The sequence below is a fragment of the Zerene cesonia genome, chromosome 12 (genome assembly GCF_012273895.1).
Source record: "Zerene cesonia ecotype Mississippi chromosome 12, Zerene_cesonia_1.1, whole genome shotgun sequence".
Classification (NCBI taxonomy): Eukaryota; Metazoa; Arthropoda; class Insecta; order Lepidoptera; family Pieridae; genus Zerene; species Zerene cesonia.
In genome coordinates, this window is record NC_052113.1 from 1,412,141 (window position 1) to 1,437,200 (window position 25,060).

A 25,060-nucleotide genomic window follows, 5' to 3' on the forward strand; every position below is an offset into this window, starting at 1 on the left:
TAGCTGTAACCCGCGACGTCACTCGTGTTATACTCGGTAGAAAGTAGACTATCTGCTAATCCAGACTATAATCTATTTTACACGTAATTTCCTGCAGATACGATAATCTGTTTTCGCGCGAAACAGTAACAAACATCCATACACACATCGACTATTTATTATACATATTTAACTGGTTAAAATAATATTTAAACTGGATTTAAAATCTTGATCTATTTTTGTGTTTAAGCAATAAAAACAGGTAATGAAGTACCATTTACTTGTTACGTATGATTGAAGTTAATCATGTGAATATTGAAACAATTAAAATATTATGCAAGAGTGGTTATTAGGTAGTTCCTTTAAATAATTATTTCCAGCTATTTCTTTTGAGCGGACCCAAGGATACAAAGACCTTTTTGGTGAGTTATTTTATTATATATTTTGCTTACAATACATTTGTAGTATAAAGGATAATCTCTTTAACTCATTCTGAATTCTCAATGTATTTTAGCGGAATGGTTCGGAAAAAGAATGGACTGTGAAGGGCGTGGAAAATGATACATGCAGAAAATGGTGGTATACTACTGTTTCACGCCGATCTTCTGTAGGTCTGTGATGGCACATTCTCGAATGCATACCGGTAAAAGCCGTGTGCTCGACTTCTACAAAAATGCTATTATATAATATTAAACAATAGTTTTATAGAGTACTGGCTGCGCCCCGCGGTTTCATCCGCGCAAGTCCGTATCCCGTAGGAATATCGGGATAAAAAGTAGCATTTATGTTATTCCAGTTGTCCAGCCATCTATGTACCAAATTTCATTGCAATCGGTTTAGTAGTTTTTGCGTAAAAGAGCAACAAAGCCAAACATATCCTCACAAACTTTCGCATTAATCTTTTCACTAACTTTTACAATATAAATATTTTCGTGTCAAATTTTGAGCAGTAGCTTTATTTATATAAGCCTTGTTGAAAGTAGAGGAAAAGAAGACCATGATGTGGTGGTGGTGGTGGTGACGTAAGCCAGAAAAACCGAAATCAAGGGGTCTGACGATATCACTAAAGTCGTGGAAAAATCTTCGATACGTTTGGCCGAAGATATTAAAAGCTGGGAGAAGCGTGATGGGCCTATACTATATTATTTTTTAATATTAATATATATACATATATATATATATATATATATATATATATATATATATATATATTGTTATTCTTATTCTTAGATGTACGCTGCCACTGTCAGGGGGTCAATGTGGTGTCCACTGAAAATCAGTGGAGAGTCTAAGTTCCTTTAATGGGCTTAGACTCTTTTACACTGAGTGGATCTCCTGTTTATATGAGGTTTATTAAGTGTGTGGTAAATTAGATCAATTTTTTATATTTTTTTATTTTACCTTATATAAATAAATGTATTTTCTTTCTTTCTTTCTTTCCTATACCCAACTATAGGTGAATGAGGACTTAGAAGAAGTAGATAATCGTTTTACTGAATACTGAATAAATATTTATTAGCAATAATCAACAAGCTTTAGCTTACCCAAATTTCGGTCCCATAAATGGATACGCTTGGATAAGCGTAAAACTTTCAAATTTCAAGAGCGTGGCAACCGCACTAGTGAGCGAGCCAATTGTAAAACGCATAAGAAAATCCTTATCAATCACATTTATCAGACAACTCGTCAAGATTCCAATGAAGGAGGATGAACTTGATGTTGGGAAGTTCGATTATAACCTCACTTTATTTTTGGAGGGAAATACGACCCCAAATAACCTTTGAGTAACACGACCTCGATAGGGCTGTCACGATATATCAATTAGACGCGTATGCTATAAGTACACACGCATATACGCGTGTATACGTAAATGTTATAAGGAAGGAGTATATATACGCTCAAAATAAACAACATAAAATAAATTAAGAAGTTAATACTCAAATATTCTGTAATTATTATTCTGTAATGGATTTTGATAAAATTTGGTATACAGATAGGGTATAAGTTGATTAAGGTGACATGGTACTTTTCATCCTGATTAAATGCTCCTTTGGGATAAAACAGGAATCTTGATATCCGGGCGGAGCCGGGAAGAGCATCTAATTAAATATAAGAAAGAAAATATACTGCTAATTTTTCACCAGTTATCTATAACTATGAGGAATGTTGAATAGGTTATTTAAATAAAGGTCTAAAGAAATACAATTCTCCGATTGACAATATTATTTGAATCTTTTTAAGCGGGGAAAAGGCCCTGGGTTTAGTCCTACTACATCTGCTCTTGCGGGATTTCGACATTACCAACGACTGCCAACTAAACTTCACGGTACTTTTTCGCACCGATTTTAGAAACGAGATCGTGAGTGTTGGGTTAGAATCGCTTGCGATCAAAATTCGGACTCCTTTAGAAATAAACAGTGTTGAAATTTTCAATATTTTATGATCGTTTTCGCTAGCTTTTTGAGTGTATCATGTATAGAATATGCTTAGCATTGTTTTGAAGCTTAAACGCTTTGTTTGATTGGTGTTGGTTATCCTTAGATTTATGTTCTCGTCTTTTGCATTATACGTGAAAGTTATATGAATATTTAAACGGGATTTTGGTACTTAAATGAGTCTACCTAAGTATTTAAAACAGATTATAGTATTCCTGTTAACAGTTTTCATTATTAATAATTAGCTGCTTGATTTATCAGTAATTGGTTTGGTTAAATACCAAGGTTCAAACCTGGGTCTATCTGTAAAATTACCATTTATGCAAAACAGTCATTGCAAAAAAAAAATAAAAAATTAAATCATTATTGCTAACCCTACCTTTCGAGGTGGATCTAAAAAGAGATGAAACGTCGTGTATCATATAACATCTGTGTCATCTGTCTCTGTCAGTGACGTGACACACCCAATACGGTAGATTACTGCAATAGTTGACAGGGTAAGATGGTGGATCATTATGGATCATTTGGATCATCATAGATCATCGGATCAATGTATAATGGACAATGCTCATGAAAAATATTAAGAGTGACTGTGTATGCCCTGTGTGTGTGTGTGTATACCCTGACTTCGCTCGTGGCACATATGTTGACTTACTTTCTAATAATGAAATCATTTTTGAAATCGGTAGAGGGTATTTGTATGAAATATTTTAAGCATACAACCAAAAATACAAATGTTTCCTTCGTGTAATATTGCCTACCGAATATACATATAAAATTTCATGAAAATTGGTGCAGCCGTTTCCGGTCCATGTTTTAATCAAACAAGGAGTATGAGTTGTTCTGATAATAATAAAAAATCTTTATCTTGCCAGATAATTTTGCCTTACCTAACTAAGTTCAAGTCTCTGAATCTAAAAATCTCTGTAGGCACCCTTTTTTTTAGTGGGGAAATCTTACATAGATATTATATAGGCACCCTTTTTCGTCCCCAGGGGAAAGAAGTCGTGGGTTATATCGGATTCCTACGGACTAAAACCCTACTGTATTCCGACGAGCCGCTTTAGTGAAGGAGTCACAAGAGCTGGTTAGTATACATCCGTGAATCCGGAAATACGCTTCCCGCGTCTCTGTGTATGTATGCTTAGATCTTTGAAACTGCACAACGGATTTTGATGGGGTTTTTTAATAGATAGTGATTCAAGAGGAAGGTTTATACTTATAATAACGTCTATTAAACTTATCTATATATAAAGCAAGTGTAAATTAAACAGTATATTATATTTATATGTAAACACTGTAAAAAGATAGGAAACAAAAAAAAGTTTTTAAAGATCCAAAACCGATTAGAAAGTCTTTCTCGGTTTCATTCATCAAAATATTTATTTTGAAGCATTTGAAACCACCTGATCAAATCTAAACTTAATCCAACGCAATAAATATTGTAATTAATTACCAAAATTAATAATCGAATTTCACTTCCAGGCTTGTCAAGTATAATAAAACTACAGTATAATTATTATTTTATAACAAGAAACAAAATCTCCTGCAAATATTCATAAAACTGAAATAAGATCACATAACAGGTTACAATTAAAAATGAATCTAAAAAATGGCTTCTCAGGTAACAAACAAAAAAGAAACAGTCGAATTGATAACTTCCTTTTTTTGAAGTCGGTTGTTTCACAGCACAAGTAGGTGGTAGGTACCACTTATACAATGTAATTACATATATCTCTTCCCCTCACACGTTTTACTTGTCAAGACATCGTGTAAGTGAACCAAACCACTGCGGATTGTTAGACAGTGGTTAAACTAATAAGATATTCTAAAATAGAAAAGTAGCTTGTCAACAACGTACTGTAATGTCAGTCTATCAAACTGAATTGTCCCCTAATAGACTCCGGGGACAGTAAATATTTATTCGTACTTCAATATTGAGTTTCAAAGGGCGGGGGATATAGCAAAGATCTGAAACTATGATTAACTCTCACTTTGAATTATGCAGGATTCTAGCCAATAATAATATTTGGATATGTTGGTTGCTTAAAACGGTGAAGGAAAACATCGTGAGGAAACCGGCATGTCCAAGAATCGAAAGTTCCACGATATGTGACATCTGCCAACCTGCACTTGGCCAGCGTGGTGGATTATGGCCTGTTCCCTCATAGGATGCCTGTGTCCCAGCTGTGGGAACATATATGGGCTGATGATGATGATGATGTTGGTAACAACAAAACTACCTAAACAGTGGGGAGTGAGCGAGCGAAATAAACAAATGACGGAAATATCTCGCAAAACGTGCATCTACTCCATTAGTCGTCGCATTGTTATTATGAATATCAATTAATATATATTTTATATTTCCTATATCCCAAGGTTGCCTAGAAGAAATCGCTTCTAAGCGATAAGGCCGCCAGATATTAGTTGTGTTAAAATAGAAATAAAATAAAATATTTTGTTAACATAAGTATAAACTAAGATAATGAAGCGATAAATTTTGTTAACTTCTTACGTTGTAGTCGTTATCTCTGGATCTACTGAGCCGATTTTACAAAGTTATCTCTTGTATAGTAAGTGTAAGGCTATATTTCATATTGTTTTTATCTCGGGAAAGCCTGCGTGAAGATTTAAGAATCTCGTAACATTGAATTTTATTTTAAAGCGATTACTTTGATCGGATAAACTAAGTGTTTACAGAAGCGCCATAAAATTAAACAGGGCAGGTTATTATATGAAACCTAAATTGTTTTTATAATCTTCAAAATGTTTTCTAAACAGCTCCTTAAACTTATTAGCTTATTTTATTTAAGAGTCCGAGAAAAGCTTTTCATTCTACAAAAACTATCACTAAATGTGTCTTGTGTTAAATGCGACGTAATTACTATGATATGTCAATCATAAAAATAATCACGCCAATTGGTAGAACCATCCACATAAACCCACGGAGTTATGGAGTAACAACCCAAAAACATATAGTTCCATTGAACTCCGTTTTTAGACACGTCGGTTAGAAATATTCTCTCATTCTTTTATTGCATTTCCTGATCATCTTCGTATACCGATTTTATGTCCCAATAAAATCCCAAGTTGTAATATCAGGTTGATAAATATGTTTTATTAGCGGAAGCAAACTTAGAAGTGGATATCGACGCTATGATATACGATCTTAGCTAATAAAATAAATAGGAAACATTCGATTGGTTGTTTGCTATGATTTAACCGAAATCAGCTCGTTCGATTTTCAAAATTAATTTAACATTACAAACATTCACTACTTTTTTAGGGTTCCGTCTTGTCGAAATCGAGAAAACCCCTTTTTTGTAATTAAAAATTCCCAATTAACTGCCCATTTCCCGACTTCAGATCGACCGTCATCTATTTATCCTCAAATTTTTGTTATTTTCTCTTCCTTTTTCCAATGGTTTCATTTTAGTTTAATTAGTTTATGTTTTTACGATTTTCCATAACAATTATCAACGCTATTTGTACTGCTCTAAAGTCTATGCCTAATATAATGTTGTCTTTGGAAATACATGGCATCTGATTTGGACATTGAAACTATAGATATTGCTTAACTACAACGTCTTTCCTTGCCGGCTCGTCTCTTTCACCGCGTTCCGAAGCAACGACTAATTTTTAAACTACTTCAAAAGGTGGAAGTTTTCAATTCGCGCGTATTTTTTGTGTTTGTTACCTCGTAACTTTTTATTGGGTGAACCGATTTTTATGATTCTTTTTTGTTAGAGCCATTTGGTCCGATTTAAATTTGGTCTAGTTCTATCAATTTTAAGGCAGTTTTACATTGAAAATTAATTCTAAAGTAAATGTGTGAGTTCGGTCGTGTCTCCTGCGCTATGTTTAAAGGCCCATAATACAGATACGCCTTGAAGAAGACAATATAATCACCCACTTACCGGTTCCCAACCAAGCATGCACGCGACGTATAAATACCACGTGGGAGGTCAATCGGATCAGTCATCTGTGTGATCACGTGACCTTTGGAACCTTTTGTTTGTGGACATTATGCACGTTTATAAGATGGAAGGGTCAGCTTGGGTGGAACACCCTTGGATCAATGAATAATCATTGACATTGTTATTGTCATAGTGTGAGAGAAGTAATGATTGGCAGACTTTAGATTAGACCTTCTATCCAGTTATATAGAAGGTATATTTATACTGTTTTTTTGTTGACAAAAAACACCTTCAAAAAATATATTGTGTCAAAAAAGTACAACACAATGAGTGTTAATACCGCCAATACTAGTTCATAATAGTATTTTGAAGCCATAAAAAATTCTTATATACATATTTTTTTTTTTTATATGATACAGTCGGCAATGGAGCTGGTGGGACGCCTGATGGTAAGCGCTACCACCGCCCATGAACATTTGGAGAGGCATAAGGTCCATTGCAGACCTTACGCTTCTACAAATGGATTGCCGACTTTTCGAGAAGGGATTAAGAAAGGATTAGCCATAGGGATAAAGGAAAGGACTGGGAAGGGTAAGGAAAAGGATATGGGCCTCCGGCCTCCTATATATTATATATCTTTTCACACAAATTGATTAAGACAAATAGATGACCTTTTATATCAATTCAGTCAGAAACTGATATCCTCGCCTCGCATCTGCCTCGATCAAATTTTCTACTGTTAAATTTAATTTTTAGTTTTATTCCATTGATATGCTTTTTCTATTGTTTCCAAATGTCTCATTAATAAAGCATTATAATGCTATAAAACTAAAAATTAAGTTAAGCAGAGTCAAAGTGTAAACCATCGTTCTTGAAGTTGGTTAATGAATAACCATATTATGTTCAAAAGCCCCTGTATTCAATATAAATTAAAAGATAAATTATTCCAATTCCTATCAATTGTTTCCATTGAGAGAGTATTAAAAAGCGTATCCGACCATTACTGTACGGGTTCGTCGATAAACAAACACGTTTCATGCAAATGACAATGCGTAATAAAATTTTCAAAACGTATATGTTTATGTTACAGTTAAAACTCATAACCGGTCAAAACCACTTTTGACTGATTATTGCGGTTGAGTTTTGATCGGTTTGAGTTTTCACTGTAACACATACATGTTATTTACTCAACTGCATACGGGATTTTAATCTATTTACACGTAAAAGAAAGAAAAAATTCCTGTAAATAAGTTATCACACTATCATACTAATATAATAAATGTGAATGCTCGTTTGAATGTTTGTGCGTCAATCACGCTGAAACTACAGAACGGATTTTGATGAAATTTGGTATACAGACAGGGTACAAGCTGGCTTGGGTGATAGGATACTTTTTATGCTGATTAAATGCTCCCTTGTGATAAAACAGGAATCTTGATATCCGGGCGGAGCCGGGACGAGCGTCTAGTATGTTATAAATACCTCTGTGTAAAAAAAAGGTAAAAAATAGTTTCCTTTGGGCACGGGATCACGTGCGAACAATACAATTTCGCTATTTCTATGTTTGTTGTATTTCATATCTTCGAAAGTAGGATTATATGAAATAAAAACTTCAGAAATTGGCGCCAAATAAAAGAAAATCAGATAACATTACTATTTGAACTTTAAGCGTTTGACAGTTCATGCGACGACGGGGAACTATCCAATCACCTAGTTCTAAATAATATAAATGCGGATATGTATCAGCTATGCTTTCGCGACTAGGCCTCTGAACCGATAAGGATGGAATTTGAAATGAGAATAGTTCATGTCCAAATATAATACTTAGGCTACTTTTATGATGAAAAATCCTCAATTCAAATCTTGAAATACGGATAACGGTTTGACCCGTGATTTTGTGAAAGTTAAAACTAATGTTTCTATATCTGTATTTAGTTTGTATAATATGTAAAAAATAACCATACATCGTAAAGTACTGTATTCCACAACTCAGATCAACCACTTAATGATATACTTAAAAAAACATATATTATACACAAAGAATCTTAAATAATAACCTAAATGAGCCTTTAAGCCAAGTCAGTTTTTCTTCCGTACGATCAATTGTCAATTTTTTTATCATTAAAGCGGGCTGTCATAAACACTGGAAGCATAATGTGGTACGAGCATCACTAACTAATACGAAACATCGCACGCCTGGCAAACAGAAAAAGTGCGAATTTTAATTAATTCAAAACGACGGCCGAGGTCGGCTCGAATTAAACGCTTGTCAGTGAATTTACACGGCAAATAAATATCGTGAACACAAAATATATATTTCGTAGAGGATATGTCTACTACGCTACGTAGCGATTGTGCTCGTAGCAAGCACATTACACATACGTCGTAGCGGATATTTTTCGATACATTTATACGTCGGAATATGCTCAAAACAAGCTGCGCCCTACGGTTTCATCGGCGTAAGTCTGCCGTAGGAATATCAGGAAGAAAAGTTGCCTATGTATTGTATGTTATTCCTAAGCATGTGCTAGTGTTATTATTTATATTTATTCATTATATTACTAACCCGACGTTTCGAACACTGTACAGCGAGCGTGGTCACGGTCACTATGTAATATAATGAATAAATCGCGTTTAAAATCCTTTAAAAAGTTTTTAATTTCTAAATGTTTGTTACTCTTTTACGCAAAAACTGCTTAACCGATTGCAATGAAAATTGATACGTAGATAGGACAACTGGAATAACACATAGGCAACTTTTCTTCCTGATATTGAGACTTACGCGTAAAATCAAACAAGAAAATACTAGAGTAACGAACATCCATACACACATACATCCATATTTACAAACTTTCGTGTTTATATTAGTAGGATAACATTTCGTAGATTCTGTCGTAGCATTTTTAAAATTTCATTGCCTATATAGTAATATTCTAAATATGGTAAAGCTCAGACAGCTTGCAAAAAATCATGTACGAAGCAGGCGCGAATTGTGACGACCCACAAAACTGCTTTGAAACATTACAATTCTCTTATTTCATTTAATTGAGCGACGTCAAACCGAAACCAGTTGTAGGACTTAAACATATTTTTTTATTACTTCCGCTTAATTTGGGTTGTTTGGAAGCAATTGCTATTGAGCAATAAAGCCGCCCTTTGCACTACATTTCCTATTTTTGTTAATTTAATTGTTTGTTGAGTGTGCAATAAAGAATATTTCATTTCATATTTTCTGTTAATTTTATCAAAACCTTTCTGACTAACAAGCTATATTATGTATATATAAATATACTTTCTAAGTATATAACAGCCAGTTTTAATTCGTGACGTCGCCCGCAGCGTGTTTGCGCTAACCTCCCGTTAATTTCCTCTTTAAAAGTTGTTGTTGACTCGGACTATTTCTCGAATGAACAAGTTAACCAAACAGCCTTCTGAAACTTATCAGTATAAAATTATTAGTCGTATATCACTACATAGTATAAATCAAAGTCGTTTTCTCTATCCCTATGTATAGTGACATATTAAAATTTTTAAAAACACGCAGTAAACTTTGATGCGGAATTCTTTTAAAAAAATTTGGTCCATGGACATTGTGGTGGTCAATGGACCACGCTCGCTGTAAAGTGTTCGAAACGTGGGGTTAATGATATAATGAATGAATTGCGTTTAAAATCCGTTAAAAAGTTTTTAATTTCTAAATGTATAATACTCGCGTAAAATCAAACAAGAAAATACTCCAATATTAACGCGAGCGAAGCTGTGGTGATCTATATTTTAATTCGAAGCAACAAAAATGTTCAATTTATATAAATTTTATAAAAACTTATACTGATCTTGATCATAGTGTAAAAGGGACGACTTGTAAAGAATACTATGTCAAATGAAATCTTGGATCTATCGAGTATCATACACGAAAAGTTGGTTGGATATTTTTCCGGGCTGTATTTTTCAATAGCATATATGAATTAATTAAATAATTAACAGAGAAGTAGTTATACACCACATGTAGCTCAAGGTTTACAAATCTAAATGATTTGAGGATTTTTGGATTTGTTTCCAATTTAATTAGTATAGTGATAAATATAGAAAAATGTAAAAATATTACAAAAACTAAACACACCCAAGCTTAGTCGGAATGACCACATGTGTAAATATGGCTTCCACAAGCAAATAATGGATTTACGTGATTTATTTCGTATTATTTCATGCAAATTATAATCATTGGGAAAATATATAATATGTCTTCGACAAAGAGCGACCTATTTCATTTATATAATACAAGCGAATTATTAAAACCAAATAAAAATAAAGCATACATTTATTAATATTCTACATATTATGCATTTAAAAGAAATTTAATTACATCACATTTTCTCGAAGCGTCTAGCAAGCTTATAGCGAATTATCTTTCTATACCAGCAAATATTTATATAACAAGTTTCACGGTTCAGAGCGTCTGATATGTTTTCTTTAAAACCTAATAACTTACCAGAGTAAAATATCTCAGATAAGGTTAGTGAAGCCTACTTTAATGCGAAGGTCTTATCGATAAATGTATCGGTTACTTTGTTTTGTTTTTCATTGATAAATTTTATTTGTGGACGGAGATTTCGAAGCGTTTGTTGAAAGCTGTTCAATTTGGTAATGTTTGAGGATTTTTTTTAGACATTTTCTTTTATCTCTATGATACTGCGGAATTGCGTATCTTTTTTTTTGTGAAGTCCCGTGTACTGAGGTATGGGGCAGATGATATGCATCTGTTTCACTGATCGATTTTCTTTATGGACAAGTAGGTGATCAGCCTTCTGTGTCCTGCCAGACCGAGACATTTTTTTTTGTGCGTCCCCACCGGGATTCGAACCCAGGACCCCTCGGTCTTGCGCTCACGCGTTAACCACTGTACCAAGGAGGCCATCCTTTTTTTGGATAGTCATAAATTTTCTTGAATTTATTGTGATGTATTCATTTATAGAATTCTATACTTTCCTACAATTTAATTGTTTACTACTGTTTTACATAATTGTATAGTTGAGAGCAAGATTAATCTTTTGTTAAAAATAACCGAGTTTGTAGAATGATGCTTCAAATTATTTACTAGTTTTATTCCTGGTAATACTTGAACAAGTCGCTTACTGAAATAAGTGTATATTTTTTGGAGCGTGATGTAAACTTTAGAGGTATTAAAATCTGTGTGAATTATTTGTGGTCTATGTAAATTTATTACGTAAAAATATTTGCACTGTTCGGTATAATTTTAAATAAGCATATACGCTGTTTGTGGTCATTCGAATGTTTCCTTTTTTTTTAACAAAATTGACGTTTCAGATGCGTCTATTTATTTTTGTTAAAAAAACTTGCTTCACTTATGTTTTTTGATTTGGTTATATACTTGAAGTTTTGGTATGGAAATTATAAAAAAGCCATGCCTCTACTCCCCCAACATTTTAACGTTTTATGTATACCCAATTAAATGATATTTTAAATTTTCTTTCATTTAATTCTTACCCAATTGTTAAAAACAGAATTATGTTATGAAAAATATGAAATATATTTGACATTTCAACAATATTTCTGAATAAAAAATGTACTTACGGTCAACGTTCACATCCTAGTTTTTAGAAGAATCATTACTTTTTTTCAAGCTCCACTAGGTAATAATAATTAAATAATTTTAAAAATTACATACTTACAGCAGTTCTTGTACGCTGTGCATTTTTTATTCACAAGAACTCCCGAAGTCCCGGAATAGCTATTCAATGAGTCAATAGATTTGAATAATAATAAGAACTAGCTTTTCGCCCGCGGCTTCGTCCGCGTCAAAGAAGAATAAAGTCAGTCCCGGGATTTACCCGCATAGTACCCGTCCCCGTGGGATTTCCGGGATAAAAAATAAGTCGAGAAAGGGCTCTCTTCACAAATCTCGCCCCATTTATATCTCAGTATCCAATCGGTTAAGAAGAAGACAAACAGACAGAAAGACAAACAGACGTTCTGAAACAACTTATGCGCTTACAATATTAGTTAGGATTATTCCTTTTGCATAATACGATTGTAGATTGCTTCTGCAATGCTTAAATACTTTTGTATTCGTGGTTCCTCATAAGGCAGATAAGAAATATTAAAGGGACTATTTATTTACAGTTTATCTACGCGCAAGTACTATAATTAAATATCAATATATTATTTTAAAATAATGCACGCGCTTCTTAATTCATTTGGCAATGCTTTATTATATTTAATGACTACCACGTTAAGAGAACACATTATTTTTATTTTACGGACGTCCGTTCAAAAGCTCATAAAAAATAATTTTGTTGTTTATAAGAATAAAACCACAAATTTGCTCATGATAAATTTCAATGAAGTTAAATTAGACAACAACAAATTAAGTACTTATAACTCACCTGGCCGCTCCTTTCAAAGCCGTCTCGTAAAAGTTGTCATTATTTCATTATTTCAACGTATTCATCGTAATTACCCCACCTCAGCGATGTTCCACATCCTACACAAAACACAACAATCCAATGACAAACAGTTCGATAAACTTATAATTTGTTTTTTAAATTATACGTCGATATATGCACGGAGGAAACGGCGTGGACACGTACTCCCAGTGCGGAGGTTTGGTACAGACTGAGGGATTGGGTGGCGCTCGTGGACCGTGCGCGCGAAAACAGTAAATTTTCGTTTTCACTCCTGCGGGTTCGCAAAAATTTGGTTCTGCACACGTTTTTGTAGCTAAATTGTTCTTTTAGTTGGCGGCGTGTTTGCGCTCAGCGTATAATGCCTAATGGTACATATGGGGATATATCTTCTTTGGAAATTGCTCCAGCTTACATAACGTTGGTTTGCGTGATATCATATTCAATAATATATCTTACAGGTTCTTGTTTTGGCGGCAATTGGTTGTGAGATTTCTTTTTAATATGAGAGGAATGTTACTGCTTTCGGTACTAATTTATTTTGCATATGAATCAGAAATTTGAAAATAAAATAGTGGTTTAGTGTTGAATATGATCTGGTATTCATGTCACAGCTCAGAGTTAGCGTTTCGAGGAATAATATTTTTAGTGAAACTTTTTCTCAGTACTAATTTGAATATCTGCTTTGAAATTATTCGGTTCCCATCTCGTTGTGGGTAGTTTATTTAATTATTTATACTATATTTTCGAAATTTTATGTTTTATATCATATCTAAATTAGTATTTCAAATTATATATGATGTAAGGTAGGTATGATGGTTTACATTGCCTTCATTTGTTAAACTATTTAAAAAGTTTTTAATATTCATATTTAATTTCCCAGTATCTTCTTGATAAAAATGATATAACACACAATTTGTTTTCCATCTGTCTAGTATTTGAAAAAAGTTGGTATAGAAAAGTAAGGCAGAATAGGAAACTAGTTTTTATACTAGGAAGTACCTGTAATTAGTGTGGAACGGGACGGCATAGCACGGAGTTCAGAGATAAAATAGCAATATTTTTGTGCTACTGCATTTTTTAACCTGTGTAAATCAAAGCAGCCGGTCGAGTATTGATGAATATTCCAAGTGAATTAGACGGTCATTTGAAATAGTTTAGATAACGATTCAATTGTAACAGTTATACATCATCATCATCATCATCATCAGCCCATATATGTTCCCACTGCTGGGACACAGGCCTCCTATGAGGGTTCAGGCCATAATCTACCACGCTGGCCAAGTGCGGGTTGGCAGATGTCACATGTCGTCGAACTTTTGATTCTCGGACATGCCGGTTTCCTCACGATGTTTTCCTTCACCGTGAGCAGTGGTGATGTTATTCTACATGCGCAGATAAATTGAAAAATCAATTTCTTTCCTGCACGCTTGCCTGGTCTCGAACCCCGACTTATCGATTTTGAAGTCCGAGGTTCTCACCACGGAGCCACCACTGCTTAACAGTTATATGTTAATGGGCAATTATCGCTTTTCCACTTTCTGGGTTGGCTATGGACCGCGCGCCAATGGAGCGGAATATGTGAAAAGTTTGACGCTATTTATATAGAAGCGTTATGTACATATATATTTATTTGATTTTTATTTGCTTATTAGTATAAGAATTTCATTGTGGCTATATTATTTTTATTTGTATATTACACAATTGTTGGATTTTCTACTTTTAGTGCGAAATAAAGGTATGTCTATAACGTTTGGAATGATGTTGGTTTGGCAGATGGTTACAGTGAAGTCGCATGTGTTGTATGGGGACGTATTTCCCACACATTTCACTGATAGATTGTCTTTTCAGATGAGTCGGGCTTTTGCGATATGATCAAGTCTTCACCGGGCATTTAACTAAGGACTCCGATTGTTTAAGAGACGTCCATGATAAATAAAGATGTTATATGCTTTTGTCCGCGGCTTTGTCTGCGTTCAGATTGTAAATCTAAACCATTCTCTAATTCACCTGAAGAATCATCAATCCTTTCAACCGTCTAGGACTGATAAACGTACGCACACAATAAATACATACAATAGAATCTTATATAATAGGTCGGTAGTGTAGGCAATTCTTTAAAATTTGTCCAAGGTCAACAAACTGGTGGACCTGAGTTCACGTTAATATACATACCGATGTCCTCTCGCCAAGTCAAATGTTTGATTTTCTTTCACCGCCCGTGAATATTTGTTAAAAACTTAGTGCAGTCCAATGTTTCCACAACGCATTTTTGCTAACACTCCACTGGATAGACCATTTAGTTGATGAACCAAATAACGGGGGTTTTATGATAGAAATGTGAGGCCGGTAGCAGATGGAATGGAGTTATTCGTATGATCTGATCCTATTTTAGCTCGCGCTGCCGGGATTTTGAATATTTGCCTACGCTCTGTTTATTTTAGGACAATGTAAAGTATTAGTCATACTCATTCATTTCTAAATTTATTTCAACGATATCTAGTACAGGTATGAGTAAATAGAATTTTCTAGAGTAAATAAAAGACTAAGGACCTTTTACTACAATATTTAAGAAGAGTATATTCCCGTGAATCTATACCTACTAATATATAAATGCGAAAGTAACAGACAAACTATCTTTCTATTGCTTAGAAGCGTCTAAAGTACTTAACTGATTTGGATGAAATTTTCTACATAAAAAACTAGAGACCGAGGAAAGGGCATAGGTTAGTTCATATCGTGATAATCTTAGGCAAATGGTAACCATAAGGACAAAATAAGGAATTTTATCCCTGCTTTGAATATGCATGTGAAACAGCGAGAGAGAACTAGTCATATAAACATATATAGAATATTTATTAACAAATAAAATAAAAAAGAATATTCAATAACAAATAAAAACGTTTCTCTAAATGAGTTGCTAAGCGTAACTTGAGAACAGCTTATCTTAGTAACAAGGAAGGTTCTTATGCTGAGGAAACACACTACGAGTGCAATCGGACCGCTGCATAAAAAAGCCGTAGTTATTAAAACACTAGCTGCGCCCCGCGGTTTCACCCGAGTAAGTCTGTATCCCATTCCAGTTGTCTAGCTATCTACGTACCAAATTTCATTGCAATCGGTTCAGTAGTTTTAGCGTGAAAGAGCAACAAACACACACACATCCTTACAAATTTTCCCATTTATAATATTAGTAGGATTAGTAGGGTTAAGTTGGCTAAATGACGAATAATCTTAGAGCAAACACATTATTGAAATTATAATATCAATACAGACAAGACTGGGGTAATATATTTCGAGCTAAGGCAAATTAAATAATGAAAATCGTAACACCCTTTGACAAGAGCTTTGTTTCAAGATGTCTCCTGTAATTATTTGCCTACTCCCGTTTCAAATATTTACGAAGCTAGCTAGCTATTTTATTTTGTTAACTGGCACTCAAAAGATCCTTAGTATTTTATTAAATTTAACGAACAACGAATTCCATGAGAGTGTGTTTCGTTTCGATCGTTTACGGAACTATTATAGTATAATGTGAACATTTTATTTTAATACCCGTATCCTTTTCCTTACCCTTACTAATCCGTTTCTTGTTCCAGACGTCAATCCTTTCCTTATTCTTTGCCCTTTAAACCATGCAACGCATTTGCAAATGTACACGGGCGGTCCCTTACCATCGCCTATCAGGCGAACCACAAACTCAATTGCTCACTGTTACATAAAAATGTTTATATCTATAAATTACTAGCTGCACCCAGCAAACACTGTTCTGCCTTACTCTTATCATTTAGGGGTGTGAAAAATAGATGTTAGCCGATTCTCAGACCTACCCAATATGCTTACCTTATTTCAGAGGAATCGGTCAAGCCGTTTCGGAGGAGTATAGAGACTAACATTGTGACACGAGAATTTTATATATAAGATAAAACATAAAAGTATAAAACAGTTAAACCGTTACGAGGCCTTTTGTTTGACAAACGTCGAGACACAAGATTTTTATCTACTTAAGTATCTACGTACTTTTTCGATTATAGTTTTCATTATAGTTATCTCGACGATAGTAAAAAGTCACTTAGTTGCAGTGACCTGCATTGTAGGATACGTATTTCACGTCTTTGTATGACCGGCTGACTGAATTTCTTCAAATATATCTTCAAGAAAGTGTTTTATACGTACTTGGACAGCTGACGGCCACTGTGTTTAATTATACACCTATCTGAATCATTGTACAAGTTATCAGCTGGGAAGAAATAGGTCAGGAAATCTGTTGGTGCCTCGAGAACTAATTTATTATACCCCAATGTGATAAAGGTTTTGCGCCAGAACGACGTTTGTCGGACCAGGGAGTATGGTAGGTATTTGCATTTATTTTTAATAAATAAAAAAAACATAAATGATGAACATTATTCGTAGACATATGAATCTATAATCGATGATTTGTTAATCGACCGCCTCCTTGGTACAGTGGTTAAGGCGTGAGCGCAGATCTGAGAGGCCATAGGTTCCATTTCCGGTGTAGACACACAAAAAAAATGACTCAGTCTGGCAAGACACAAACACCTACTTGCTCATAAAAAAAGTCAATCAATTAGATAGATGTATATCATCAGCCCCATACCCCCACTTCAGGGCATGGGACTTCAGATAAATTCTGTTTGAACGATGACTAGAAGTTAGCTCAATATAAAAGAAGCTCTCTATATGTAGCTCTATGACTCTATAAAATGATTTTATATCGCTTGTCAAAAGACACTGCTTAGTGCGTTATTTGTCCGTTGCTTTGTCGCAAGGCGCTACAAAATATTCGCAACTTATAAAGCCTCTATATAGCTCTATATTTGGCTTATTGTAAAGCAGCACTAACGGACTCTACCTAGTTATTCAGTGTGCAGTTAAGCATTTGTGAAGGAATTTTGGTAACCATTTAATATCGGTATGGCGCGGAGCAGTAATGTTGATCCAAAATTGTCTCTACTTAGCACAATGTTTGGCTTGCCGCAAGGCATTAGTAACGTTAACACTATTTCAGATTGACTCCACGTAGCTATATGTTGGAAATCTACATATCCCTACTGATATTATAAAAGCAATAGGAACTCTGAATGTCTTTATTTTCTTCACGCCTAAATTACTGAACCGATTTGAGTGACTTTTGGTACAAAGTTAGTTTGAAATACGATAAATGACCCAAGATAGGTTTTAATGTGGAAATTCCACAAAACGAAACTGGACGGACGAAGCCGCAGGCGGAAACTTTACATAGAATAAAGTCCTCTAATTTACTGCACTTGTAACTTAATAGCAAGAGCTTCGAAATAGATTTCAATAATTACTTGTTTGTTGTGTTTATCTCCTGAAATACTGAATGTACTTAATGAAATTTATTTCTTAATGGATTACTTAAAAATGGGAACCTCATTTAACCGTATGTACATTTTACAATTAACCAGCTGGGAACTTGATTTGATGTAAAACGTCTATACTTAGCTCTACGTTTTGGCGCAAGGTATTTTTGCAAGATTTTTCCACTACAAATAAGATAAAATTGACGCTGTTTCTTGTATTTGTCTCTACATAATATCTCTATATCTGTGCTATCGTAGAGACCTGAAAGTTTTTGTATTACTATATTCTGATTGTGCAAACATGGCAGGCGTAGCAAGCACTATTATCTCCATATACTTTTAATTCAATAACTCTATCTTTTTATAGTATAACTGAGAGTATTTGTATTCATAATCTGCAGTCCTTCACTTTTTGGAGGAATAAACTCTGAAAACAAGAGCGATTATGCGAATAGCTTGTTCGTCATATTAAAAAAAAATGGTTGCCTGTAAATTCGGTTTTACGGGCGAAGATTTTACGTGACAACGTCTTTTTGTCGGTAGAATATTTATTGATATGAATATTATTAAATTGCACAATAGGAACAAGGAATTGAATGAAAATAAGAATTGCACAAATTTTAACTATAGAAAATATATTTTGTTTACTAAAAAGACAGAGACAGAGACACAAGCACGCGCGGCGGACCGATCATAGTTCGGTGACTCATCGTAACGTTACCGGGCGTTACACTTTTTCATGAGTGACTCCGAGCCGCAACCTAATTTAAGACGTTGTCACGTCAAAAAGAGTAATGCAAAACAAATGGATGCATATATAATGACCGTAAATTACCCACCAATAAACATAATTTTGTGCGAAGCGTCGACAAAAATGTGACTAACAATTCAACAAACAAGGATCATAAGCGATACAATTCTAGTGTAAAATTAATATCCAACTTTATACATTGTGTCGAAAATGCAAACAAACTGTAATATTTATCCGAGCTTTAAAGTAAATATGAGTACTTAACTCGAGTATATAATTAAGTAATGAAGAAACTTCTATGAAACGTTTGCGAATAAAATATATGTAATATTTCGTATGAAGTTAGTTTGTAGAGTTGTTTTAGAATATTGTTCAAGCGTTATCACAAACCTCCATATATTTATTTACGTACAGGTTAGTATGAAACAAATAAACAATATTTTATTAATAGTACATAAAGTATTTATTACTTGAGTGAAACTATTGCCACTACGATAAATAATAAAATGTGTTGCTTGGTTAGTAAAATGTTAGTATTGTAGTAAGGGTAATATTCAATTAAGCAGTTCGTTAATATAATAATACGGCAATTTAGTAAACTGAGAATAACAAAATAAAATACTTAAAAAATATATTTTAAGTAAACATACATACATACATATATAATACATAAATTGAACATATAAGTATAATTACGTTTATAAACGTACATACATATATAATACATAAATTGAACATATACGTATAATTATATTTATAAACGTACGTACATTTATTAACAAAATGAAAATCAAACAGCAGAAACAATTCTTCCAAGATTAATGCGTTACATCGAGCTTTCCATAAGCACGAGGCCGTGTGAAATTGTACATTCCCAAAACCTAATCCAGATTAAACTTCGTAAAAATAAATGTTTCGAATAAAAAAAAAAACAAAAGCAATTTCGTTGGGCTCTTGTATCCTACTCATATTATTTGATGCCTGGTTCTTAACGGCTCTCCATTTTGTTATTAAGCTATTTCCCTCTTATTTTCTAAAGTAATTGGTGGATTGTGAGAACTCATTTTTGAACGGAATGTGGTGGTTTGAAAGAATGTTGTTTATGTTAAGTTTTGGCTAGTTTTCTTTAATTCATGGTGTGTTCAATTATGTTTAAATAATTTTGAATGGTATAATGGGGTGTCAAAGTCACTTAAACATTTATTTATTCAATTAGGCTTTTTCTAGAAGTAGTTTTGAATCGTCATGACAAAGTTTTAACATTTCCCACCGGTTCCCAAAGCAGTTTCTATAGAGAACAACATCACGAAGAAAAAACGAATAGAAAAAAATAGAAAGAAGAATAAAAATTATAATTATTTCAAGTGTTTGTTCTCTAAGTAGGATTATTTGTAGGATTCCTTTTACAAAGGGTAAAACGGGAACCTATTTATACATTTAGAAATTAAAAATTTTTAAACGGATTTTAAACGTGATTTAATCATTATGTTACTAACCTGTTTCCCCGTGACCACGCTCGCTAATAAAAGTAAAGTACAGTAAGTAAAGTCTTTAATTTTGAAACCTATTTATAACTAAAATTTCGCTGTCTATCCGTCCGTTTATCGGGCTGTATCTCCTGAACCGTAGTAATTAAGACAGTCGAAATATTACGAAAAAAAAATACAATTATTTTTGCGGATGCCCCGCTTGATGCTTTAGCTTATCTTATACCTTTAAACGAGCAATTCTTGTATATATATATATATATATATATATATATATATATAATTGGAATCTCGGAATCGGCTCCAACGATTTTTATGAAATTTAGTATACAGGGGGTTTCGGGGGCGATAAATCGATCTAGCTAGGAATTTTTTTTAGAAAATGTCATATTCGTGTTTTATTCGTGTTTTTTTTTCCTGACATCTATTGGTGAATAATAATACTATTTTGCTTCGTAGATAGCTGGACAACTGAAATAACACATAGGCACTTTTTATACCGATATTCCTACGGGATACGGTTACGCAGCACGCTTACGCGGTTTCAACCGCGGGTCACAGCTAGTTTGTATGTAAACCTGAGAGTCTCGAAACCAACACTCGAAAACATTGAAAGATTTTTATAATACTAGTTATGATCATGATTTAAATTATTCATATTTAATATGTGTATTTTTTAGAATTCGCGAACGCAAGAGTTAATTTTCATTTGTACTTGTTTTTATTGTTGTTTGTGTGTTTATTCAAATGTGTTTATAACCCAACTTCTCACGGCCGAATCTAGGCGTCTGGTGTATCATTAGAATTATTTCAGCTGTTGAAATGAAAGTTTGGTATTTGTCGTTGAGCAGTTGTCTCTGCTTTTTGAATAATTTTGAATACTTTCAGTAAGTTGTTTGTGGCTTTGCGTTTGTTAGATGCTCCAGTGAGGAGGTGAAAGAGATACAAAGCGAAAGGAAGTTGAGCGTGGAACTGTTTTTGGGTTATATTCACATTTTTAGCAATTGGGAAAATTTTACGTTACGAGCGGCAACATCAAGCTATGAGATTCTTATTTTGTTTTGAAATTAAAGTATTTATGCCATATTTTTTTGAATTTATAGGTGCGCAAAACCGGGGCAAACAGCCAGTCATGTATAACTTTAAACTGTAATGGTCTGTGTATTGGATAAAATTACGTTACAATATATATTCTATGATCGCCATTAACCAACACTATGACGTATATTTGGATAAAAAATATTCGATATTATAAAAGAAACCTCGATGCCCCTAATGTCGATTTAATTGTATACATCGCAGCCTTAGTTATTTTCCGTTAAATCAATATTATAGACTCTTAATTGTGCGGCACTGCTTAATTAGCGGTCTAAATAAACGTCGGATCAATAATATAATGTACAAATCGCATTTAAAATTCGTTAAAAAGTCTTTAATTTCTAAATGTATAATACTCGCGTAAAATCAAACACAAGAAAATACTAGGTCTAAATAATGTTTAGTTCAAAATTTCTCTAAGTTGCACAGAGTGAATTGATAAAAACATTCCCAAATAAATAAATATAGGTTTCATAATGCATATTTAATTAAAATTTCAATTGCATAGTAAATGCAGATGAGGGAACGATTAAACACAATGGTGTAAAAAAATAATACAAATTTTCAATTTAACTTAATCACTACATAGCATGGAACAGTCGCTTACCGCTGTCTGTTTAGATTAGATGATTATATTATGATTATCTGTATGGTTAGATTTTTAAAATCACGCAACAAATTTGACGGTTTTTTTTAAATAGATAGAACGATTCAAAAGGAGGTTTATACGTATAAATGTATAAAACTCCTTCTTGAATCTATTTCTCCACTATTCTCTGTTTCTGTTATAATAACATATTTTAAATAGTGGAGAAATACTTTTATTTTTGAAGTTTACGCGTGTGAAACCGCGAGCAATAAATTGAATAAAATACTAATATTGTAGAAACGGAAAAACTTAATATTAATTTAATAAAGGACCTCACTTGCTAACTCACAATACACATAAACCAGAATTTAATATTTATTATTATAATCAATACAAAATCCCAACATTTGACTTTTATTTTTATTGTACTGGTATTTTGGCAGTCTTACGGTTATTTTACAATCCATACGTAAAAAAATTGGTATAACTGTAAAACAGCCAATTATATAGTGATTATACAATAATCATACATTCAATATAACTACAAGCCAAATACCTAAATGAACATTTAGTTTCATTACAACACGGTCCATGAATTTATGTTTAACAATTAAAATCCCAGCCTATTGTCCATTGCCCGGTGTAACCGCCTCCTGGGAGCAGATGTTATGTACCTACATATCCCATTCTTTAATTAGTTTTCTGCCTTTTAATACGCCCGTGAACTTTTCTGTCGATTTTACTTAAAAAATGACAAGAGTTGTATACCCTTTAGCACAGGCATAACGTAGAATGAAGATATAAATCGGCGCTATCATAACTTTTTAAGCTGGTCTTATAGTTACTGAGATTAACGCGTTCAAACAAACGCCACGTTAATTTTTTTATTAGTACACATTACCCTTGTATGTGTGGCGAAAAATTTGCAACAATCATTTCTTATTGCTATCCTACATTATTAATGGAAGTGTATTTCAGTTTCTAGTACCTATTTCGGGCTATGAGTTGATCTCAATGCGTCAGTCATCTTTTATATTTTGCAATATTGTTTAATATTTGCAATGGGATCTTTCTAGAATTTTTTGTGAACCTTCGAATTAAGGATTCGGCCTAATGGTACCGCCCGTTTTCCCACTTTTTCGTTTTACATTTTTTATCGGACGTGGCGGCTGAAGATTACAAAGGAGAAAATTTATTTTTTTGAATTCATGCTGGATTTTAGTTCGAACGTACTGTTTTTTAATGCATGATATTACACGCTTCGTGGAAGAAATATCTAATCTAATTAAACCGTTTAAGTTTCACTAATAATTTAATGTTATCATTATTGCTACAGCATTCCTTAAAATTGAGTGTCATGAAACATACAAACAGAAAAACAGACAGAATTACTGTGGCATTTATGAAACTCAGCACGTGGCTAACAGCTTGTTAGCGACATAGTTATATGTGGACAAATTAACCCATTCACGGATCCATATGTATCTAAACATCTTATCGTACATTTGCAGGATATATTCAAGTAAATATACGTGCCTTTTAATCCCACAGACAGTGTAATTTACATCGAACACGGCTTTGAATAGCGATTAATTTGAAGTGCTTAACCTCAATACGAAATTACCACTGTTTCTCAGTAAAGGGTAAATCAAAGGCGAATTTATTTGAATGTTATACGACAGTTCTTTGTTTATGTTATTCTGTTTGCGAAAACGAATAAATAAGTGATAGGCATCGTGAATGTGCGATAAATTGTCTATTATTACAAGTTTCAATAGGTATGTACCTATTGAAACTTGTAAAAAAACATTATTAAAATACAAATTATTAAAGTATTCTTTTCTGAAAAAGGCGCGCAACTGGTGTTATGAAATTAATTATAATTTTTATATAGATATCTGTATTTTTTTTCACTTGTTCGTTTAAAGAGCTTTGCAAAGAGCCATTAGGGTGGACCCTATGAGCAGGAAAGGGAAAGGATAGAAATAGTTATATACAGCATATGCTATTCGGAAATCAAAATCAAAACTCAAATTCAAAAATTTGTAGTTCAATAAGACTTCTTGTAGAAGCACTTCTAAATCGTCATGACACACTTTTATTAATTAATGAGAAGAAGGCATTGTTGACTCTTCAGTCTCATTAGACGATTCCTTCGACATTTATACGAGTATGTTGAAGAAGATAGCACGCCTATAGAAGGCCTTCACTGCATCTGCTATTTTGAGGCATTGCTGGTTGTATACTATGAGAAGATAAGAAATAGTGATTACTTCATTGTATTATATTATATAAACCCAGTTCAATAATGAATATTATGAAATTGTAACAAAACCTACAGTGCAATAAATTTTAGACTAACTGTTATTTGGTTAACATATTCCTTATTCTTTGTATATTTCTTTGCCTTTTCTGTCCCTTTTCTATTCATACGCAAATGTTCATGGGCGTTGATGCTGTTGCTACATATTACACGTCACGTGTATGCTTCCGTACGAGTATACGAAGTATGTTAATGAAAAAAGACAAAAAATCACGAAAGGAATTAATTGGTACAATAATATTTATTATAAACATTACTGCTTCAGCTTCACGGTATTATTAAGTAGAAGTGATATTCAGTGATATAGTTATAACGATATTATTTATTATTGTTCAAGTCAAACTCGTTAGTCCATAGTCCATGCAGCGACTTTGGTCGTGACTAGAGGCTAATCACTATATAAATATATACACTATATATATATATGTTTGTATGCTTAGATCTTTAGAACGAGACACTCGATTTTGATGGAGTTTTTTTATTATAGATAAAGTAATTCACGAGGAAGGTTTATATGTATAATAACATTTATTAAACTACTCCGAATGAAACGCATGCGAAGTCGCGGCTAAAAGTTTAAAATAAAATTCACCTTCTGACTATGTCTTTAAACACCAGTTAAACAACGTACACACTAGTTTCTCCTTTATCTAAACTGTACTAATGCATTTCAACTTAAGACCATTGTAGTTTGAACTTTGACAACAGAAACTC

At 33.3% G+C, this 25,060-nt stretch overlaps 1 protein-coding gene across 2 annotated transcripts in view; it reads right to left on the reverse strand.

The window, feature by feature from the left end:
- The window catches only part of LOC119830726 (5-hydroxytryptamine receptor), a 62,646-nt gene extending 47,568 nt beyond the window's left edge, over positions 1-15,078 (reverse strand). The window contains exons 1-2 of one of the 2 annotated variants that reach the window (XM_038353842.1): positions 14,929-15,078; positions 12,736-12,833 (exon numbers count right to left, since the gene is read on the reverse strand). The gene's annotated coding sequence lies outside the window, so the exon portion shown is untranslated. Of the gene's footprint in view, positions 1-12,735; positions 12,952-14,928 lie in introns of those variants that run through there. The other variant, XM_038353841.1, reaches the window with a different exon arrangement.
- Positions 15,079-25,060: the final 9,982 nt, after the last annotated feature.